The sequence below is a fragment of the Mobula birostris genome, chromosome 1, assembly GCF_030028105.1.
Source record: "Mobula birostris isolate sMobBir1 chromosome 1, sMobBir1.hap1, whole genome shotgun sequence".
Classification (NCBI taxonomy): domain Eukaryota; kingdom Metazoa; phylum Chordata; class Chondrichthyes; order Myliobatiformes; family Myliobatidae; genus Mobula; species Mobula birostris.
In genome coordinates, this window is record NC_092370.1 from 83,836,449 (window position 1) to 83,852,842 (window position 16,394).

Here is a 16,394-nt window from a genome sequence, read left to right on the forward strand (position 1 = left end):
ACACCCAAAAACCTGGCCTTCACAGCTGCATGTGGTAATAAATTCCACAAATTCACCATCCCCTGGCTAAAGAAATTTCTCCTTATCTCTGTTTTAAATGGATAGCCCTCTATCCTGAGGCTGTGCCTTCTTGTCCTAGACTTCCCCACCATGGGAAACATCCTTTTCACATCTACTCTGTCTAGGCCTTTCAACATTTGAAAGGTTTCAATGAGATCACCCCTCATCCTTCAACATTCCAGTGAGTCCAGACCCAGAGCCATCAAATGTTCCTTGTATGATAACCCTTTTATTCAGGGAATTGTCCTTGTGAACCTCCTCTGAACATTTTCCAATGCCAGCACATCTTTTCTTAGATGAGGAGACCAAAACTGCTGCTTACTGCAGAAAAGCAGCCCGTATAATCAAAGAAACCTCCCACCCCAAGCATCCACTCTTCTCTCTTCTCTTGTCAGGCAGAGTATATAAGCGGCTAACCACACAAATCACCATACTTAAGGACAACATCTATTCCCCTTACTTGAATGGATCTCAAATACACTAAAGGATAAAGTTTTGATCTCCCAATCTACCTCGTTGTGGCTACTGCACTTTCTTTGTCACTGTAGTACTAAATTCTGCATTCTAAGTTCTATTTTCTACCTAAGTTCTATTTATATTATGATCTGATTGGATGCAAGGCAAAATCTTCTCACTGTATCTTAACACATGTGACAATAATAAACTAATGTTAGGGTATAGGAGACTGAGTCGTCTACTGCTTCTCTCTTACCCTTTTTGCTGCTCTCCTCTTTCCCTTCTATGTTGCCCATCACTCTCTGTCCCTCTGTACAATTTCATTGATCACTCTTTGATCTGGCTGTCCATCTCTTTAAGTACCTGACATCTGCTTTTTATTAAAAAGAATCCATAACTATGCCTTTCAGAATTATGACTGACTCAGAATTAAATCAATGTCTTTGGAACGGCCGTGAATAATTGCTCCATTTGCAATAACTTAAAAATACTCACTTAAGAAGTTAGTTTTTAATAGATAAAAAAAGATATAAAGACCCCCTGCACTCAACCAGGTACCTATCTTCTAAGTTCTGACCAAATACTTTTGGGAGAACTATCTCCACACACATGAAAGAGTAGGTAAGACCTCTACTTGCCTATGTCTCTGCTGGAGGATCATTCACATAGTACTTAATGAAAATGTCAATCTGGAATTCTATACCCAAGTCGCTTCAATTGTTCTCAAGCAATAAAATGAAGAGCCAATAGCACAAAGCTACCAATCAGTAGGAATATGGCAGAACACCTCAAAGTAAGAATCCTACCAAAATGGCAAACATTGATCAAGAGTTTGATCCACTGAGCCATATCCAATAGTGCTGTCTTAATGGAAATGCAACCATTGGCAACGTACAGAACTACCATATTAATACCTCAAATGTTATGAAGTTCTCTGCATCCAAAGTAAACTGATTTCAAAATAATGGTCTTTCTTTGATTATTTGGCAAGTGGTTTTCGTACATTTAACATATATGTGTTACCCTCTCAAAAACACTATAGATCAGAGGTCCCCAACCTTTTTTGCAACACAGACCGGTTTATTATTGACAATATTCTTGCAGACAGGTCGACCCGGGGTTGGAGGGGGGGTAGGATTGCCAACGGACAAGAGTAGCAGTCAAATATGTTGTGTGTACCCAGAGAAAGACTACAAATATACAATTACCATGAAACCTTGAGCGGGCACCAGTGCGCATGTGTGCACATGCTGATTTTTTTCTACAAATCGTTTTTGGCGATTCTGTTCGGGTGGGGGTGTTAATCACGACCGGAATATAGGTGATAAGTGGCTAATACACTCAATTTCATTTCTAAAAGGGTAATCTAACAAATTTAATATTAAACACACGGCGCATATTTTCCTCGCGTGAATATGTCAATTATCAGGGGAGGACAGGGGAGCTTGAAGTAAATATTGAACGAACTTCCAGTAGAAGTGGTAGAGGCAGGTTCGATATTATCATTTAAAGAAAAATTGGATAGGTATATGGACAGGAAAAGAATGGAGGGTTATGGGCTGAGTGCAGGTCGGTGGAACTTGGTGAGAGTAGCATTCGGCACGAACTAGAAGGGCCAAGATCGCCTGTTTCCGTGTTGTAATTGTTATATGGTTATATAAGTCACTTATAAGTGAATAGCATCATAACATTTTAAGTAATGTATTTTCCCCGTATGAACATATAAAATCATTGCAACACACCAATATGGCTGAATCAGTGGGAGCCCTGGGCTTGTTTCCCTGCAACAAGATGGTCCCATCGAAGGGTGATGGGAGACAGCGATACTCGAAGGGGGTTCCTTATGTCCAGTCTATTCCACAATTTAGTTTTCGTTGCATTCATTGCAGAGGTATGTTGGAAATGGAAGCAACATTTTCAGTGCTTTGGTGGCTATCTCAGGATATTTAGTCTTGACTTTGATCAAGAATGCTGGCAGAGATGTTATGTCAAATATACTTTTCAGCCTGCTGTCATTTGAAAGCTCGAGGAGTTGATCTCCTTCCTGCGCTGACATGGATGACGCGTGCGTAATGACCTTGCGTGCGTTCAAGCTCAGCAGTGGCCATGACAGGGAATGAGGAAAGGTGCAGCTGACTCATATCGCCAAATCATATCGTTTCCTCGCTGGTTGGGGACCGCTGCTATAGATCATCAAGTCGTCCTGGAAGTATTTGATCACAATGTCAGGCCTGCACAGACAGGCACCTCCCACTTAACTAACAATAGCTACAGTTCTTGTTCCCTGATCAAACCAGCCAGTTACCTTGTTGTCTGTGTTTTTTAGTAACTGTTCTCTCTTGTTTTGTGGCCCTTAGTGGCTTGTTAGTTTGCAGTTGATTATTAAAGTTATTGCTCACCCCTGCATTGATTTTGGGTCAAGCCTCATCTACATTTCCTGCCACATGAGGAGTTTTGAGAAGGTAGATGTTTCTTCTGACTCAAGGATGTTTCGTCTGGTGGGAACCTAAAATTAGGAATCTTAGATTCATTGTACAACATAATCAAGGACCAATCACACCTCAGTGCTTCTCTCTTCTCCCTTATCCTGTTAGGCAGAAGATGCAAAAGCTTGGGAAAAAAGTACCACAGACTCAAAGGCAGATACTATCTTGCTGATCAAATGTTCTACTTATATGCTAAAGATAAATTTGTATCTTCCATTCCACCTTGTCATGGCCCTTGCATTTTATTTGTTTATCTGCATTGCACTTTCTTTGTAGTTGCTACACAAAATTCTGCATTCTGCTTTCTTTTATTTCCTTGATGCAATTATATGTGTTATGATCCATCAGGATCACCTGCAAGCAAAAGTTCCTCACTGTAAATCAGTGCATCTGCACTGCACTTTCCCTGTAATGGCAACTATACTGTAACACTATAATATGCATTCTGTCATTGGTTTTCCCTGTGAGCTTCTGTTTTGGAATGATCTGCCAGGACAGCATGGAAGACAAAGTTTTGCACTATACTTCAGCAAGTGTAACAAAAAAAGTTACCAATTAGAAAATTATCAATTACACTTGATAGTAATAATCCAATATAATGATGTCAGGGACACTTTGGTCTGAAATGAGGAGAATTTCTTTCTCTAAAAGATATGAAAAGTCAAAATTGAGTTTATTATTATATGTGTAAATATATGTGCAATGTAAACATTATTTGCAACAACATCACAGACTCATAGCATTATTTCAGCAGCATTCACAAGAAAAACATAAATTAAACACGATTTTTATAAGAAAGAACACAATTAGAATAAAAAAAGAACCAAGTCCATTTTTGTGCAAAGTGATAGAACTCATAATGTTCATTGTGGTCACTGTGTTCTGGTGATAGGTTCAAAGGTTCAAAGGTTCGAAGAACCTTTTTTTTTGCTAGTTTGTTTAAGAACCAATTAGTTGAGGGGAAATAGCTGTTCTTGAACCTGCTGATGTGAATCATCAGACTTCTCCTGCCCACTAGTAGCTGCAAGCAGATGGCATGGCCCAACTGGTGGAGATCTTTGCTGATCGATGTCACCTTCTTGAGGCAGCACCTCCTGTAGATACTCCGTAGTATCCTGTAGATAATATGTAGAATCCTGTGGATACTATGATGAACGAATCATTAGGCTGAGACTTTTAGACTTCAGAGTATCGGGAAGAAAGGAGGGTGAGATCAGATCAGCTGTGATATTATAGAACAGCAGAACTTGAGAGGGTGAATGGCCAACTCCTGATCCAATTCTAATGTATGCCAACCTTTACACTGCAGATTTTAATGCCTTCAGGATATTAAAGCATGCTTGAGAAATATCTTGATAGCTTTAAATTAGAAATGCACAAATGAGGTGTCTATATATATATAAAAAAAGATCTGTCATATCAGAGTGTTTTGTGCCTAGATTACCTGTGGTGTAAATGACGCTTCTGGCAATTAATGTGATGTGAATGAAGATGGGAATCAGGAAGGTAAATGTGGCAGGTTTTCTGCTTTATTTAATGCATTGCTGATTAAACTAATCTTTAGGCTGTAATAATACTGCTTTTAGCCTGCATTCAAATAGTACAACTTAATTTCATAAATCCTTATACCAGCTTAAAAAAAAAGGAAAAGTTTTAGTATTGCAGAGACTCACATGTAACCTTCTTCAAAAGATACTAGTACATCGGAGTTGAAATAATGTGCTATCTAAAGTACAAAACTGTGTTGAGGTTCTGTTCTGAAGGTGCTGTTTTATTATGTAATTGTACCTTTTCCAGACTTGTGATTTTTAATGGAAGGATTGTTACCATTCCAATTATAAAATTCAATAGAGGAGATTCCAAGCAATCTTTATTGTTCATTTCAGGTACCAGAACTTACAATTTTTATGAGTTGCTGTTGGTGCCTTTTGAAATGTCTCAGATGAGGAGAGGAGACTAGACTAAGAACATGCAGCTGGTAAATATGTCATATACTGATATTTATTCCTGACTGACTGAAGATTATGAGACCACATAGCTGTCTGGTAAATGTGCAAATGTATTCCTGCTTCAAGTTGTTAGGTATAGATCTTTATGTGATTGCACTATAGGTTGTCAGCTAGCTGATCAAATCTCTCAATTTATTGTAACCTGCTTTACACAAATGTATAAGGTCAGGGTTACCCCAATTGAGAACAAGAGAGAGTAACAAACAGTCTGCTGGAGGAACTCAGCAGATAGAGCAGTGTCTGTGTGAGTGAAAGAATTATGAACATTTTGGATGGAAACTCTGAATCAGAAGTCTTTTCAAGGTCTGCCATCTTTGAAGAAGTTGTCCTTCTGTTTGACAGAGTTCTGTGAAATGTTCTTGCACTGATCCCCGTCTTTCTTCCATCCTTTGGCTCTTCAACCACACTCCGACCAAGATATTTGTTACTCCAGAATCCAGCATCTGCAGTCACTTACATTAGCAAGAAGAAAGACTTCAGTTTTTATAATGTCACTCACAATTTGACCTGTCCCAAAATGATTTGCAGTTATTTGAGTATTTCTGAAATTTTATTTGTGTTAATGCAGGAAACACAATGGTCAAGGTGTGCATGGCAAGTACCTGTGACATGATGATGACCAGTTAATTTGTTTCATGATGTTAATTCAGAGCTAGATTTTGGAGCTCATAATGTCATGGATCTGCGGTGTCTAGCTGAGAGAGTAATGAGAACTGTAGTTTAATCGAACAGTGCAGCCATCCCTCAGTGTCACCTTGCACTGTCTGCTAAGAACTTTTGCATTGGTTTCAGGAGAGATCAATCCCTTTCTACTCAGTTAAGAACGCGTTACTGACATGCCAGATACAAGCAGGCTAGTGTTTGTTCAGTCTATCACTGGTCCATTCAACTATTGCTGATGTACTCCAGATGCTGGTGAAGCTTGAGAAAGCAAGGTGACACCAGTTAGTACCCCAGACCCAAATCATAGCCTACAACAAGATACTATGTCAATTACACAGAAAGAAATTAGTGCAGGAAAGATTTGTGGCTGATTTGAGAGTTTAAGTGGAACTGGCTTACACCCTTCGAGTTATAGAGATACCTGTGAATCATCACCTGTTGCTTGCTGGAACAAAATCCTGATGAAGGGCCTCAGCCTGAAGTCTCATCTATTCAATTCCCTCCATAGCTATTCTAGTTGCACTGGATCCAATTTGTCACTCTCCCTTGAATCCAATTTGCTATCTTCCCATGAATCCTATGGGAACTCCATTGACCAGCCTGCTGAGGGAGACCTTGTTGCAAATCTTAATGAAATTCATGTAGACTGGAGCATATTTATGAAAAACATATCAAGCTTTGTTTGAAAAGGAAATGATAAATTTCCAGCTGAAGCCACACCGAGGAGATGTGGAGAAAGTAGGAGGATAGATTGAGATTGATGATCACTCAAGATCATATTAAGTGGAGGAAAAGGCTGGGAGGAGAAAATGGCCAACTCATGCCCTATGTTTCTACCAAACACACTGCCATCAACAATCCCCAACTTCACCTCCTCGAAGAAATTATTCTTTTGTCAGATACGCCATTTCCTTTAGAAATCCATGCAGACTATCACCATTTATTTATTTATTTATTTATTTGAAATTCAGCTTGGAGTAGGCCCTTCTGGTCCTTCAATCTCCCAATCTAAACCTAGCCTAATCATGGGACAATTTACAATGACTAATTAACCTACCAACCAGTATACCTTTGGAATGTGGGAGGAAACCAGGGTACCTGGAGGAGACCCATGTGGTCATGGGGAGAACGTACAAACTCCTTACAGGCAGCGACAGGAATTGAACCCACATCACCTGTACAATAAAGCTTTGTGCTAACCACTATACTACCAATTAATCGGCACCTTTCTAAGTGGAGTCTTACACTGTCATTTACGATGGATTCCAATCATATTTCAGTCATCAAAATTAAACAAAATGGTCTGTTATTATTTAGTGGACCTCTTACTCCCTATTTAAACATAAGTACAATGACAGCAGTCCTCAAATTTCCAGTAGCACTAATAATCAGAGCCTCTGAAATTCCTTTGCTAACAGGATGCAGGTTCAACTGTAACATCTCAGAGAAGTTTGGATAGATAGAAGAATTTGGAGGGATAATGTCCAGGTGCAGGTAAATGGAACTAAGCAGAAGATTGAGCTGGCATGGACTAGATGCGTCTTTTATCTGTGCTGTTTTGCTCCATGAATCAGTATTGAAGCTGTTCAAAATTACAGTAGGGAGGAGGTAGAGAAGCATGAAGAATCACACTCAGTGATTTAGGAACAGCGTCTTCCCCTTTGCCATCAAATAACTGAACATACTATGAACTCATAGACACAAGCTCATTAATCATATTTTGCACAATTCATTTACTATTTTGACCTTTATAGTAATTTCATCTCTTTGCACTATACCGGTGCCACAGAACAATGAATTTCACTTCATATAGAGAGACCCTCCGCTGGTTGGGGTCGACCATGGATGCTGTGCCCCAACTATCTGTGTAGTTGATACAAAAGCCAGGGTAGCACAATATGAAGAGCGAGCTATAACCTATGCAGCAGACTCCCCCTCTCCACACAACTAATGATTCCAAACGAATGGCAGAGGCCAATACACTTTAGCACCAGTCAAGAAGTTGCCAGTCAGCATTGAACTCAACATAGGAATGCCTTAGGGACTCCAGCTCTGGATTTTTCCCTCAGGGTTTACTCCTGAAGTCATCCCCATGTGTAGGTGTAGCCGCAAGGCAGTGAAAATTTGAGGTCAGAGCTTTCCTTCTCCTAGATGATCGACCAACCACAGCTGGCAAGCTCCATCTGCCTGGATTGACTGGTTTTAAGGCATTTGTAACCAACCTTCGCCCATTCTCCTGTCAGTAGAGATGGTTCCACCAGGCTAAGTAGCTAAGCCAGGAGGTGGACTTGGTTGTCAGAGGCTATTTGAGATGCACACCATAGGGAGCATCAAATAGGTAGTGAAAGTTCATCTCGACTAATGCAAAGGCTCCTCCACCCCACAACTATGACAACCTTAAGGAACCATAGCAATTAAGACAATGATGATAAATCTGATCCTGATTCTCATTCCTGCACCGGTTAGGATATGAGTCAAAAATTACATCCAGTTCTGGTCATCAAGTGTAAGAAAAGATTTCAAGTTCCTAATGAAAATGTGGAAGGGATTAACTGGAATAGTTCTAAAAATGGGGCATTTCACGTACAAGGTTAGATGAGTGCATTTGGGTTCTTATCCTTGGGGCGTGAAGATTAAGGAGAGGTTGATGGATAGGAGCACCTGTAAGTTTACAGATCAGTGAGCATGAGTTTGGCCGAGGATACGGGAGGGGTGCAACTGAGGTATCATGAGGAAGAACTTTTTATGCAGAGTGAAGTAATGAAGTAATGATCAGAAATTCATCAGGACTTTCAAAAGGGTGCTTGAAAGTGAAGGATTTGCAGGGCTCAGAGATAAGAGTTGGGAAGATAATGAGACTGCAATATAAATATTTATAGGGATTGAATAGAGTCCTTCTGTGCTATTTCAATACTATGAGTCTGGTTCTATGAAACTGAAGTGTGTCGAAATGGATATTGGTGTTGGTTTATTATTGTCATGTGTACTGAGATAAATGAAAAGATCTTGTCTGCATGTCATCCAGGTAGATCACTATGTAAATAAGTATCTTGTGGTAGCAAAAACAGATTGGAAAAAAATGATGTAGTTACAGAAAAAACACCACAGCTAGACAAATAAATGCACGGGACATGATGAGGCAGATTGGGAGATCAAGAATTCATCCTTAGAGCACGAGTCCATTCAAGTCTCTGAGAACAGCAGGATAGCACAGTTGAGTTTGGGCTGGGTAGATGAAAGGGGAAGGGGAGAAGGGGGGAGAGTGGGGGAAAGGGGGAAGAGGGGGGAGAGGGGAGAGGGAAGAAGCTTAGGATGAATGGTCTTTGCCCAGTATGCCAATTGTACATCTTCCTCCATAAATGTTGCCCAATCCGCTGAGTTCATCCACCATGCAGTAAGTGTGTTGATGCAGTCTTCCCTGTGTGTTTCAGAGAAGAAACAGAACTGGTTAGAAGGCACAAATAAGTTGGTATTCATAATACTGCCACCATCTCCTCCATGGTACACTGCTTTCATGTGGGTGGATCTGTTTCCTTCATAGTGAAATTTTTAGGAGTGGTAATAAATAATAAATTAAGCTGGAAACCACATATAAATTATGTCAAAGCAAAAATGTCAAAATGAGCTAAGAAATTGCAAAGGTAAAGGACCCTGATGGCAGTTATTTATAGGCCTCCAAACAGCTGCAGGAACGTGGACTACAAATTACAACAGGAAATAGAAAAGGCTTGTCAGAAGGGCAGTATTATGATAATTGTGGGGGATTTTAACATGCGAGCGGATTGGGAAAATCAGGTCGGCACTGGATCTCAAGAGAGAGAGAATTTGTAGAATGTCTGCGAGATAGCTTTTTAGAACAGCTTGTTGTTGAGCCCACAAAGGGATTGGCTGTACTGGATAGGGTATTGTGTAATGAACCGGAGGTGATTGGAGAGATTGAGGTGAAGGAACCCTTAGGAGGCAGTGATCATAACATGATTGAGTTCACTGTGACATTTGAAAAAGAGAAGCCAAAATCTGATGTGTCAGTATTTCAGTGGAGTAAAGGAAATTACAGTGGCATGAGATAGGAACTGGCCAAAGTTGACTGGAAAGGGACACTGGCGGGAAGGACGGCAGAGCAGCAGTGGCTGGAGTTTATGCGAGAAGTGAGGAAGGTGCAAAAGAGGTATATTCCAGAAAAGAAGAAATTTTCGAATGGAAAAAGGATGCAACCGTGGTTGACAAGAGAAGTCAAAGCCAAAGTTAAAGCAAAGGAGAGGGCATACAAGGAAGCGAAAATTAATGGGAAGACAGAGGATTGGGAAGTTTTTAAAACCTTACAAAAGGGAACTAAGAAGGTCATCAAGAGAGAAAAGATTAACTATGAAAGGAAGCTAGCAAATAATATCAAAGAGGATACTAAAAGCTTTTTCAAGTATATACAGAGTAAAAGACAGGTGAGAGTAGATATAAGACTGATAGAAAATGATGCTGGAGAAATTGTAATGGAAGATAAGGAGATGGCAGAGGGACTGAACGAGTATTTTGCATCAGTCTTCACTGAGGAAGACATCAGCAGTATACCGGACACTCAAAGGTGGCAGGGAAGAGAAGTGTGCACAGTCACAATTACAACAGAGAAAGGACTCAGGAAACTGAATAGTCTAAAGGTAGATAAATCTCCTGGACCAGATGGAATGCACCCGCGTGTTCTGAAGGAAGTGGCTGTGGAGATTGCGGAGGCATTAGCAATGATCTTTCAAAAGTCGATAGATTCTGGCATGGTTCCAGAGGACTGGAAGATTGCAAATATCACACCGTTATTTAAGAAGGGAGCAAGGAAGCAAAAAAGAAATTATAGACCTGTTAGCTTGACATTGGTGGTTGGGAAGTTGTTGGAGTCGATTGTCAAGGATGAGGTTACAGAGTACCTGGAGGCATATGACAAGATAGGCAGAACTCAGCATGGATTCCTTAAAGGAAAATCCTGCCTGACAAACCTATTACAATTTTTTGAGGAAATTACCAGTAGGCTAGACAAGGGAGATGCAGTGGATGTTGTATATTTGGATTTTCAGAAGGCCTTTGACAAGGTGCCACACATGAGGCTACTTAACAAGATAAAAGCGCATGGAATTACGGGAGAGTTACATACGTGGATAGGGCGTTGGCTGATTGGCAGGAAACAGAGAGTGGGAATAAAGGGATCCTATTCTGGTTGGCTGCCGGTTACCAACAAGGGTTCAACAAGGGTCCGTGTTGGGGCCGCTTCTTTTTACATTGTACATCAACGATTTGGATTATGGAATAGATGGCTTTGTGGCTAAGTTTGCTGATGATACGAAGATAGGTGGAGGGGCTGGTAGTGCTGAGGAAACAGAAAGTCTGCAGAGAGACTTGGATAGATTGGAAGAATGGGCAAAGAAGTGGCAAATGAAGTACAATGTTGGAAAGTGTATGGTTATGCACTTTGGCAGAAGTAATAAACAGGCAGACTATTATTTAAATGGGGAAAGAATTCAAAGTTCTGAGATGCAGCGGGAGTTGGGAGTCCTTGTACAGAATACCCTTAAGGTTAACCTCCAGGTTGAGTCGGTAGTGAAGAAGGCGAATGCAATGTTGGCATTCATTTCTAGAGGAATAGAGTATAGGAGCAGGGATGTGATGCTGAGGCTCTATAAGGCGCTGGTGAGACCTCACTTGGAGTACTGTGGGCAGTTTTGTTCTCCTTATTTAAGAAAGGATGTGCTGACGTTGGAGAGGGTACAGAGAAGATTCACTAGAATAATTCTGGGAATGAGAGGGTTAACATATGAGGAATGTTTGTCCGCTCTTGGACTGTATTCCTTGGAGTTTCGAAGAATGAGGGGAGACCTTATAGAAACATTTCGAATGTTGAAAGGCATGGACAGAGTGGATGTGGCAAAGTTGTTTCCCATGATGGGGGAGTCTAGTACGAGAAGGCATGACTTAAGGATTGAAGGGTGCCCATTTAGAACAGAAATAAGGTGCTGAATCTATGGAATTTGTTGCCACGGGCAGCAGTGGAGGCCATGTCATTGGGTGTATTTAAGGCAGAGATTGATAGGTATCTGAGTAGCCAGGGCATCAAAAGTTATGGTGAAAAGGCGGGGGAGTGGGACTAAATGGGAGAATGGATCAGTTCATGATAAAATGGCGGAGCAGACTGGATGGGCCAAATGGCCGACTTCTGCTCCTTTGTCTTATGGTCTTATGGTCTTATGGTCTAAACAAGGACTGAGTGTCCTCATAATCTAAACTAATCTAATGTATTAAACCTTTTATTCCTGAGATCATTCTAGTGAACTTCATCTGGTTGATCTAGGCCCACCACCAGGGGCTGAAAATTACTCATAATATTCCAGAAACAGTAACGGTGGAAAGAGGAATGGGTGGAAGTTTGGATCAAGCATGACCGAGATACACAAACTGCTTTGAACAACTGAATCTCTTACACTGATTGGAAACACTGGAACAATAATATTCAAATAATAATCGAAGACAAACAGGTCACTTATATTCCTGACTTGACAGCTCTCATCGAGTAGAATGCCACAGATTTTTGAAAGCTGTTAGCATGGATTTTATCTTTTCTCTATAAATGTCACTAAGGCCTCATAAGCTCAGCAGATCCCTTTAAAATGACAACATTTATTTACAGGAGATATTTATCATACAGTTCAACTCTATTAGGGTGAAATCTTGCTAACTGAAACAAAGTTCTGTCCTTTAGGGATACCCAACGACAGTATGATAAAATGACAAATGTGCATTTTTCAAAGGTTTAATTATGGGGATACGTTAGGAGAAAAATGAAGCACATTGTGCTTCAATGTACCAGCTAATTCTATTGGCCTGTCACAAACATTCTGTTTCTTACTGGGCTAAACAATGACAGATAAGCAAATGCATTCTCCTACATTCAGATAGCATTTTTCTTATCACCCGAGTCACTTTCCATTAAGTCATCACAAAATGAAGTGGAACACTTGTATTTCCTTTATCATCTTCAGTTTCTTCACTGCAAATGGGCAAAGACTAAGCTGGGCCTGCTGAATTCTCCCAAGCATCACCAATAAATATGAAATGACTCAACTGCTTTCTAGGTGAATAGCACTCCATTGACTGGTTCAATCTGAAATCACATCGTATAATAAACCCCATTATATTGTTCTCACCAATTCAGCCTTGAATTGGGTACTGTGATTGCTTCTCTTCTCCTGGAAGAGGGTTTCCCTGGTGCCTCGTTCCTTTGAGAACACAACATAAAATTAAATGTGGTTCTCCTGCCTGAAGGCTGATTACAGCTCTTAACTTTTACCTACACTGCTTTCTACATGTTTATTTTCAGGGGGCACTCTCAGAGGTAATTGAAAGTATTGATGGAACACCACAATGGGTGTGAACAAAACAAAATAGTAAAAGAAAAACAACAACTTGTATAAAAACGACATTTTTCTAATGTTTTGCCTTATGTTATCCTAGGAGATTTTCAGCTAAAGGAACAATCATAGTTGTGAGTCATACAGAACAGAAGCAGGCCTTTTGGTCCACACTGTTCACACCAACATCGATTATTGAACTAAACCCTGTTCACCAGTGCTTGGTCTGTAGCCTTCTATGTCTTGGCAATTCCAGTGTATGCCCTGATATATCCTAAATGTTGTGAGAGTCCCTGCCTCCACCACCCACTCATTCATTGCATACCAGACTCTCCCCACCATCCAGGCAAAAATCTTGAAATGTTGACTGTTTATTCTTTTCCATAGACACTGCCTACACTGCTGAGTTCCTCCAGCATTTTGTGTGTGTTGCTTTGGATTTGCAGCATTAGCAGATTTTCTTGTATTTGGGAAAACTTTCTTCTTTCATTCTCCATAAACATAGAAACATAGAAACATAGAAAACCTACAGCACAATACAGGCCCACAAAATTGTGCCAAATATGTCCCTTTACTCCTTGACTTATAACTATGATCTCTGATTTTAGATATCTCTGATGTGGTAAAAAGTTTAATGCTGTCTACCCTATCTAGACCTTGCACAATTTCATGCACTTCAATCAGCTCCTTAGCCATTCCAAGGCAAACTAATCCAGACAGACCAGTCTTCCCTCATCTTTGAGCCTCTCCATTCCAGGCAACCTATTCTACACATCCAATAATGATTCTGCTTTATTGAGGTTGTGGTAATGGTTTTATTATGATCACATGTACTGAGACATAGTGAAAAGCTTATGTTTGCTGGCCATCCATACTGATCATTCCATGCATAAGAACATCAAGGTAAAACAGATAATGTATAATATAGTGTTACAGCTACAAAGGAAATACAGTGCAGGTGGATAGAATATGTTCAAAGGCCCAGACGAGGTAGATTATGAGATGAAGAGTTCACCTATATCATACAAGAGGTCCGTTCAAGAGTCTTACTACAGCTTTTATTGAGCTTGGGGGCATGTGTTCTCAAGCTTTTGCATCAGCTTCCTAATGTGAGGGGGGAGGAGGTCCTTGATTACATTGACTGTTTTTCTGAGGTGGTGGAGGTCAGTGTAAAGGGGGCTGGTTTGTGTGATGCACAGGTCATCATTCACAATTCGCTGCAATTCTTTGCATCCTTGGGCACAGCAGTTTTCCTGTTGCACTGTGAAAGCTAAACATTAAGTTGTGCTTCAAAAGTAAACATCCAAAAATATAAAAAGTACTTGTTTCAAAATCTTTCTGCACCTCACTTCAAGTACAAGATGTGTATATGCGTGGAGTAGCGATTCTTGCTTTGGGATGGGGTGGAACATGATAATTCATATTGGATCCTTGTGGCAGGGGATTGGGAGACTTATAATGCTTGGATTTTGGTGGAAAGCTGGTCGGAGAGACAAGGTGATTGGATAGTGGTGCAAAGGGAGTTTAGAAGGTCGGCATTGTTGTGTGGCAGTAACATTGAAGTAAGAGAATTTATTGATGCTTCCAGTGAACAGGGAAGGGAGTTAAACATAAAACATAGAACAGTACAGCACAGCAATAGGCCCTTCAGCCCATGATGTTTATGCTAACCACAATGCCAAATTAAACTAAATTTCTTCTGAATGGACATGAACCATATCCTTTGATCCCCTGCATATTCATGGTCTAATAGACTCAAGCACCCCTATCCTATTGGCTTCCATCACTACTCCTGGGAACAAGGCAGAGATGGAGAATGGGGAGTGGTGGCCAATGTGTTGGGTGGGAGGTAAAGGAAGATACTAAGCAGTCAGGCTCGAGACACAGGATATTCTGCTCTCTTCATCTCATGCTCTTGATATTTATTGCTTTTTCTCTCCAGCTCAAGCTGGTAAAACCTGAGGGAAGCGCATAGCCAAGCACATTCATTTCTCAATTACTATCGGACTATTCTTGTGACGTTTAGTATTGTAGCTTTCTGGGGACTTACAGAAATATTTTTGTAGCCCTAATTGTTTGGTGTTATTGTGTAATGACTTTGGGATGATACCAGCTGTAGGTATATCTGTTGAGATAATGTATAGCCTGTTTGTGTTCCATAGTCTTTCAATTTCCTCCTTTAATTCAGCATATTGCTGATATTTTTCATTTATTGATTTCTGTATATTATGTGTGTTTGGAATGGCTATATCTATTAAGTAAATTGTTCTTGCTTGTTTATCCTGTAACATTATATCCGGATGATTATTATGTATTCTCCTATCTACAATAATGAATCAGTCATAATATAATCTGAAGGATTCCAACTCTAAAACTGGATCATGCTTGTATTTATAGTAAGGTATGCTGCCTTTTATGAGTTTGTATTTTAGAGCAAAGATTTTGGTGACTGATTTTCCCACTTGATTGTGCCTGCCTAGGTAATCAGATTGAGCTAAAGTGCTGCAGGTTCCTGTAATGTGTTGGATTGTTTCAGGTTTCTCTTGGCCTTTTCTATGTTTATTATATTGAATTTGATGATCCCTTATTATATATTTTTTGATAAGTTTTGTGTTAACCATCTGGTTCTGAATTGTCACGATTTCTGGGAAGAGGTCTCCAGCTTTGAGTTCCAAGTGTCAGGGGTCATGAAGTGTGTGAAGTTACCATTACTAGAGAGAAGGTTCTTGGGCAACTGAAAGGTCTGGAGGTAGATAAATCACCTGCACCAGATGGTGTACACGTCAGAGTTCTGAAAGTGTTGGCTGAAGAGATTCTGGAGGCATTAGTTCTAGAGGACTGAAAAATTCCAAATGTTACTCCACTGTTCAAGAAGGGAGGTGGTCAGAAGAAAGGAAATTATATGCCAGTTAGCTTGATCTCAGTGACTGAGAAGATGTTGGAATTAATTGTTAAGGATGTGGCTTTTTGTTAAGATTGTACTTGGAGGCATGTAGTAAAATAGGCCAAAGTCAGCATGGTTTTCTCAAGGGAAAATCTTGCCTGAAAAATCGTTTGGAATACTTTGAAGAAATAACAAAGGAGAATTGGAAGATGTTATGTACTTGGATTTTCAGAAGGCCTTTGACAAGGTGCCGCCCATGGTATTACAGGAAAGATACTAGTATGGACAGAGCATTGGCTGATAGGAATTAAAGAGTGGGAATAAAGGAAGCATTTTCTGATGACTGCCTGTGACTAGTGGCGTCCCACAGTGGTTGATTTTAGATGTCAGAATTGATGGCTCTGTGGCCGAGTTTGCAGACAATACAAAGATATGTGGAGGTACAGGCAGT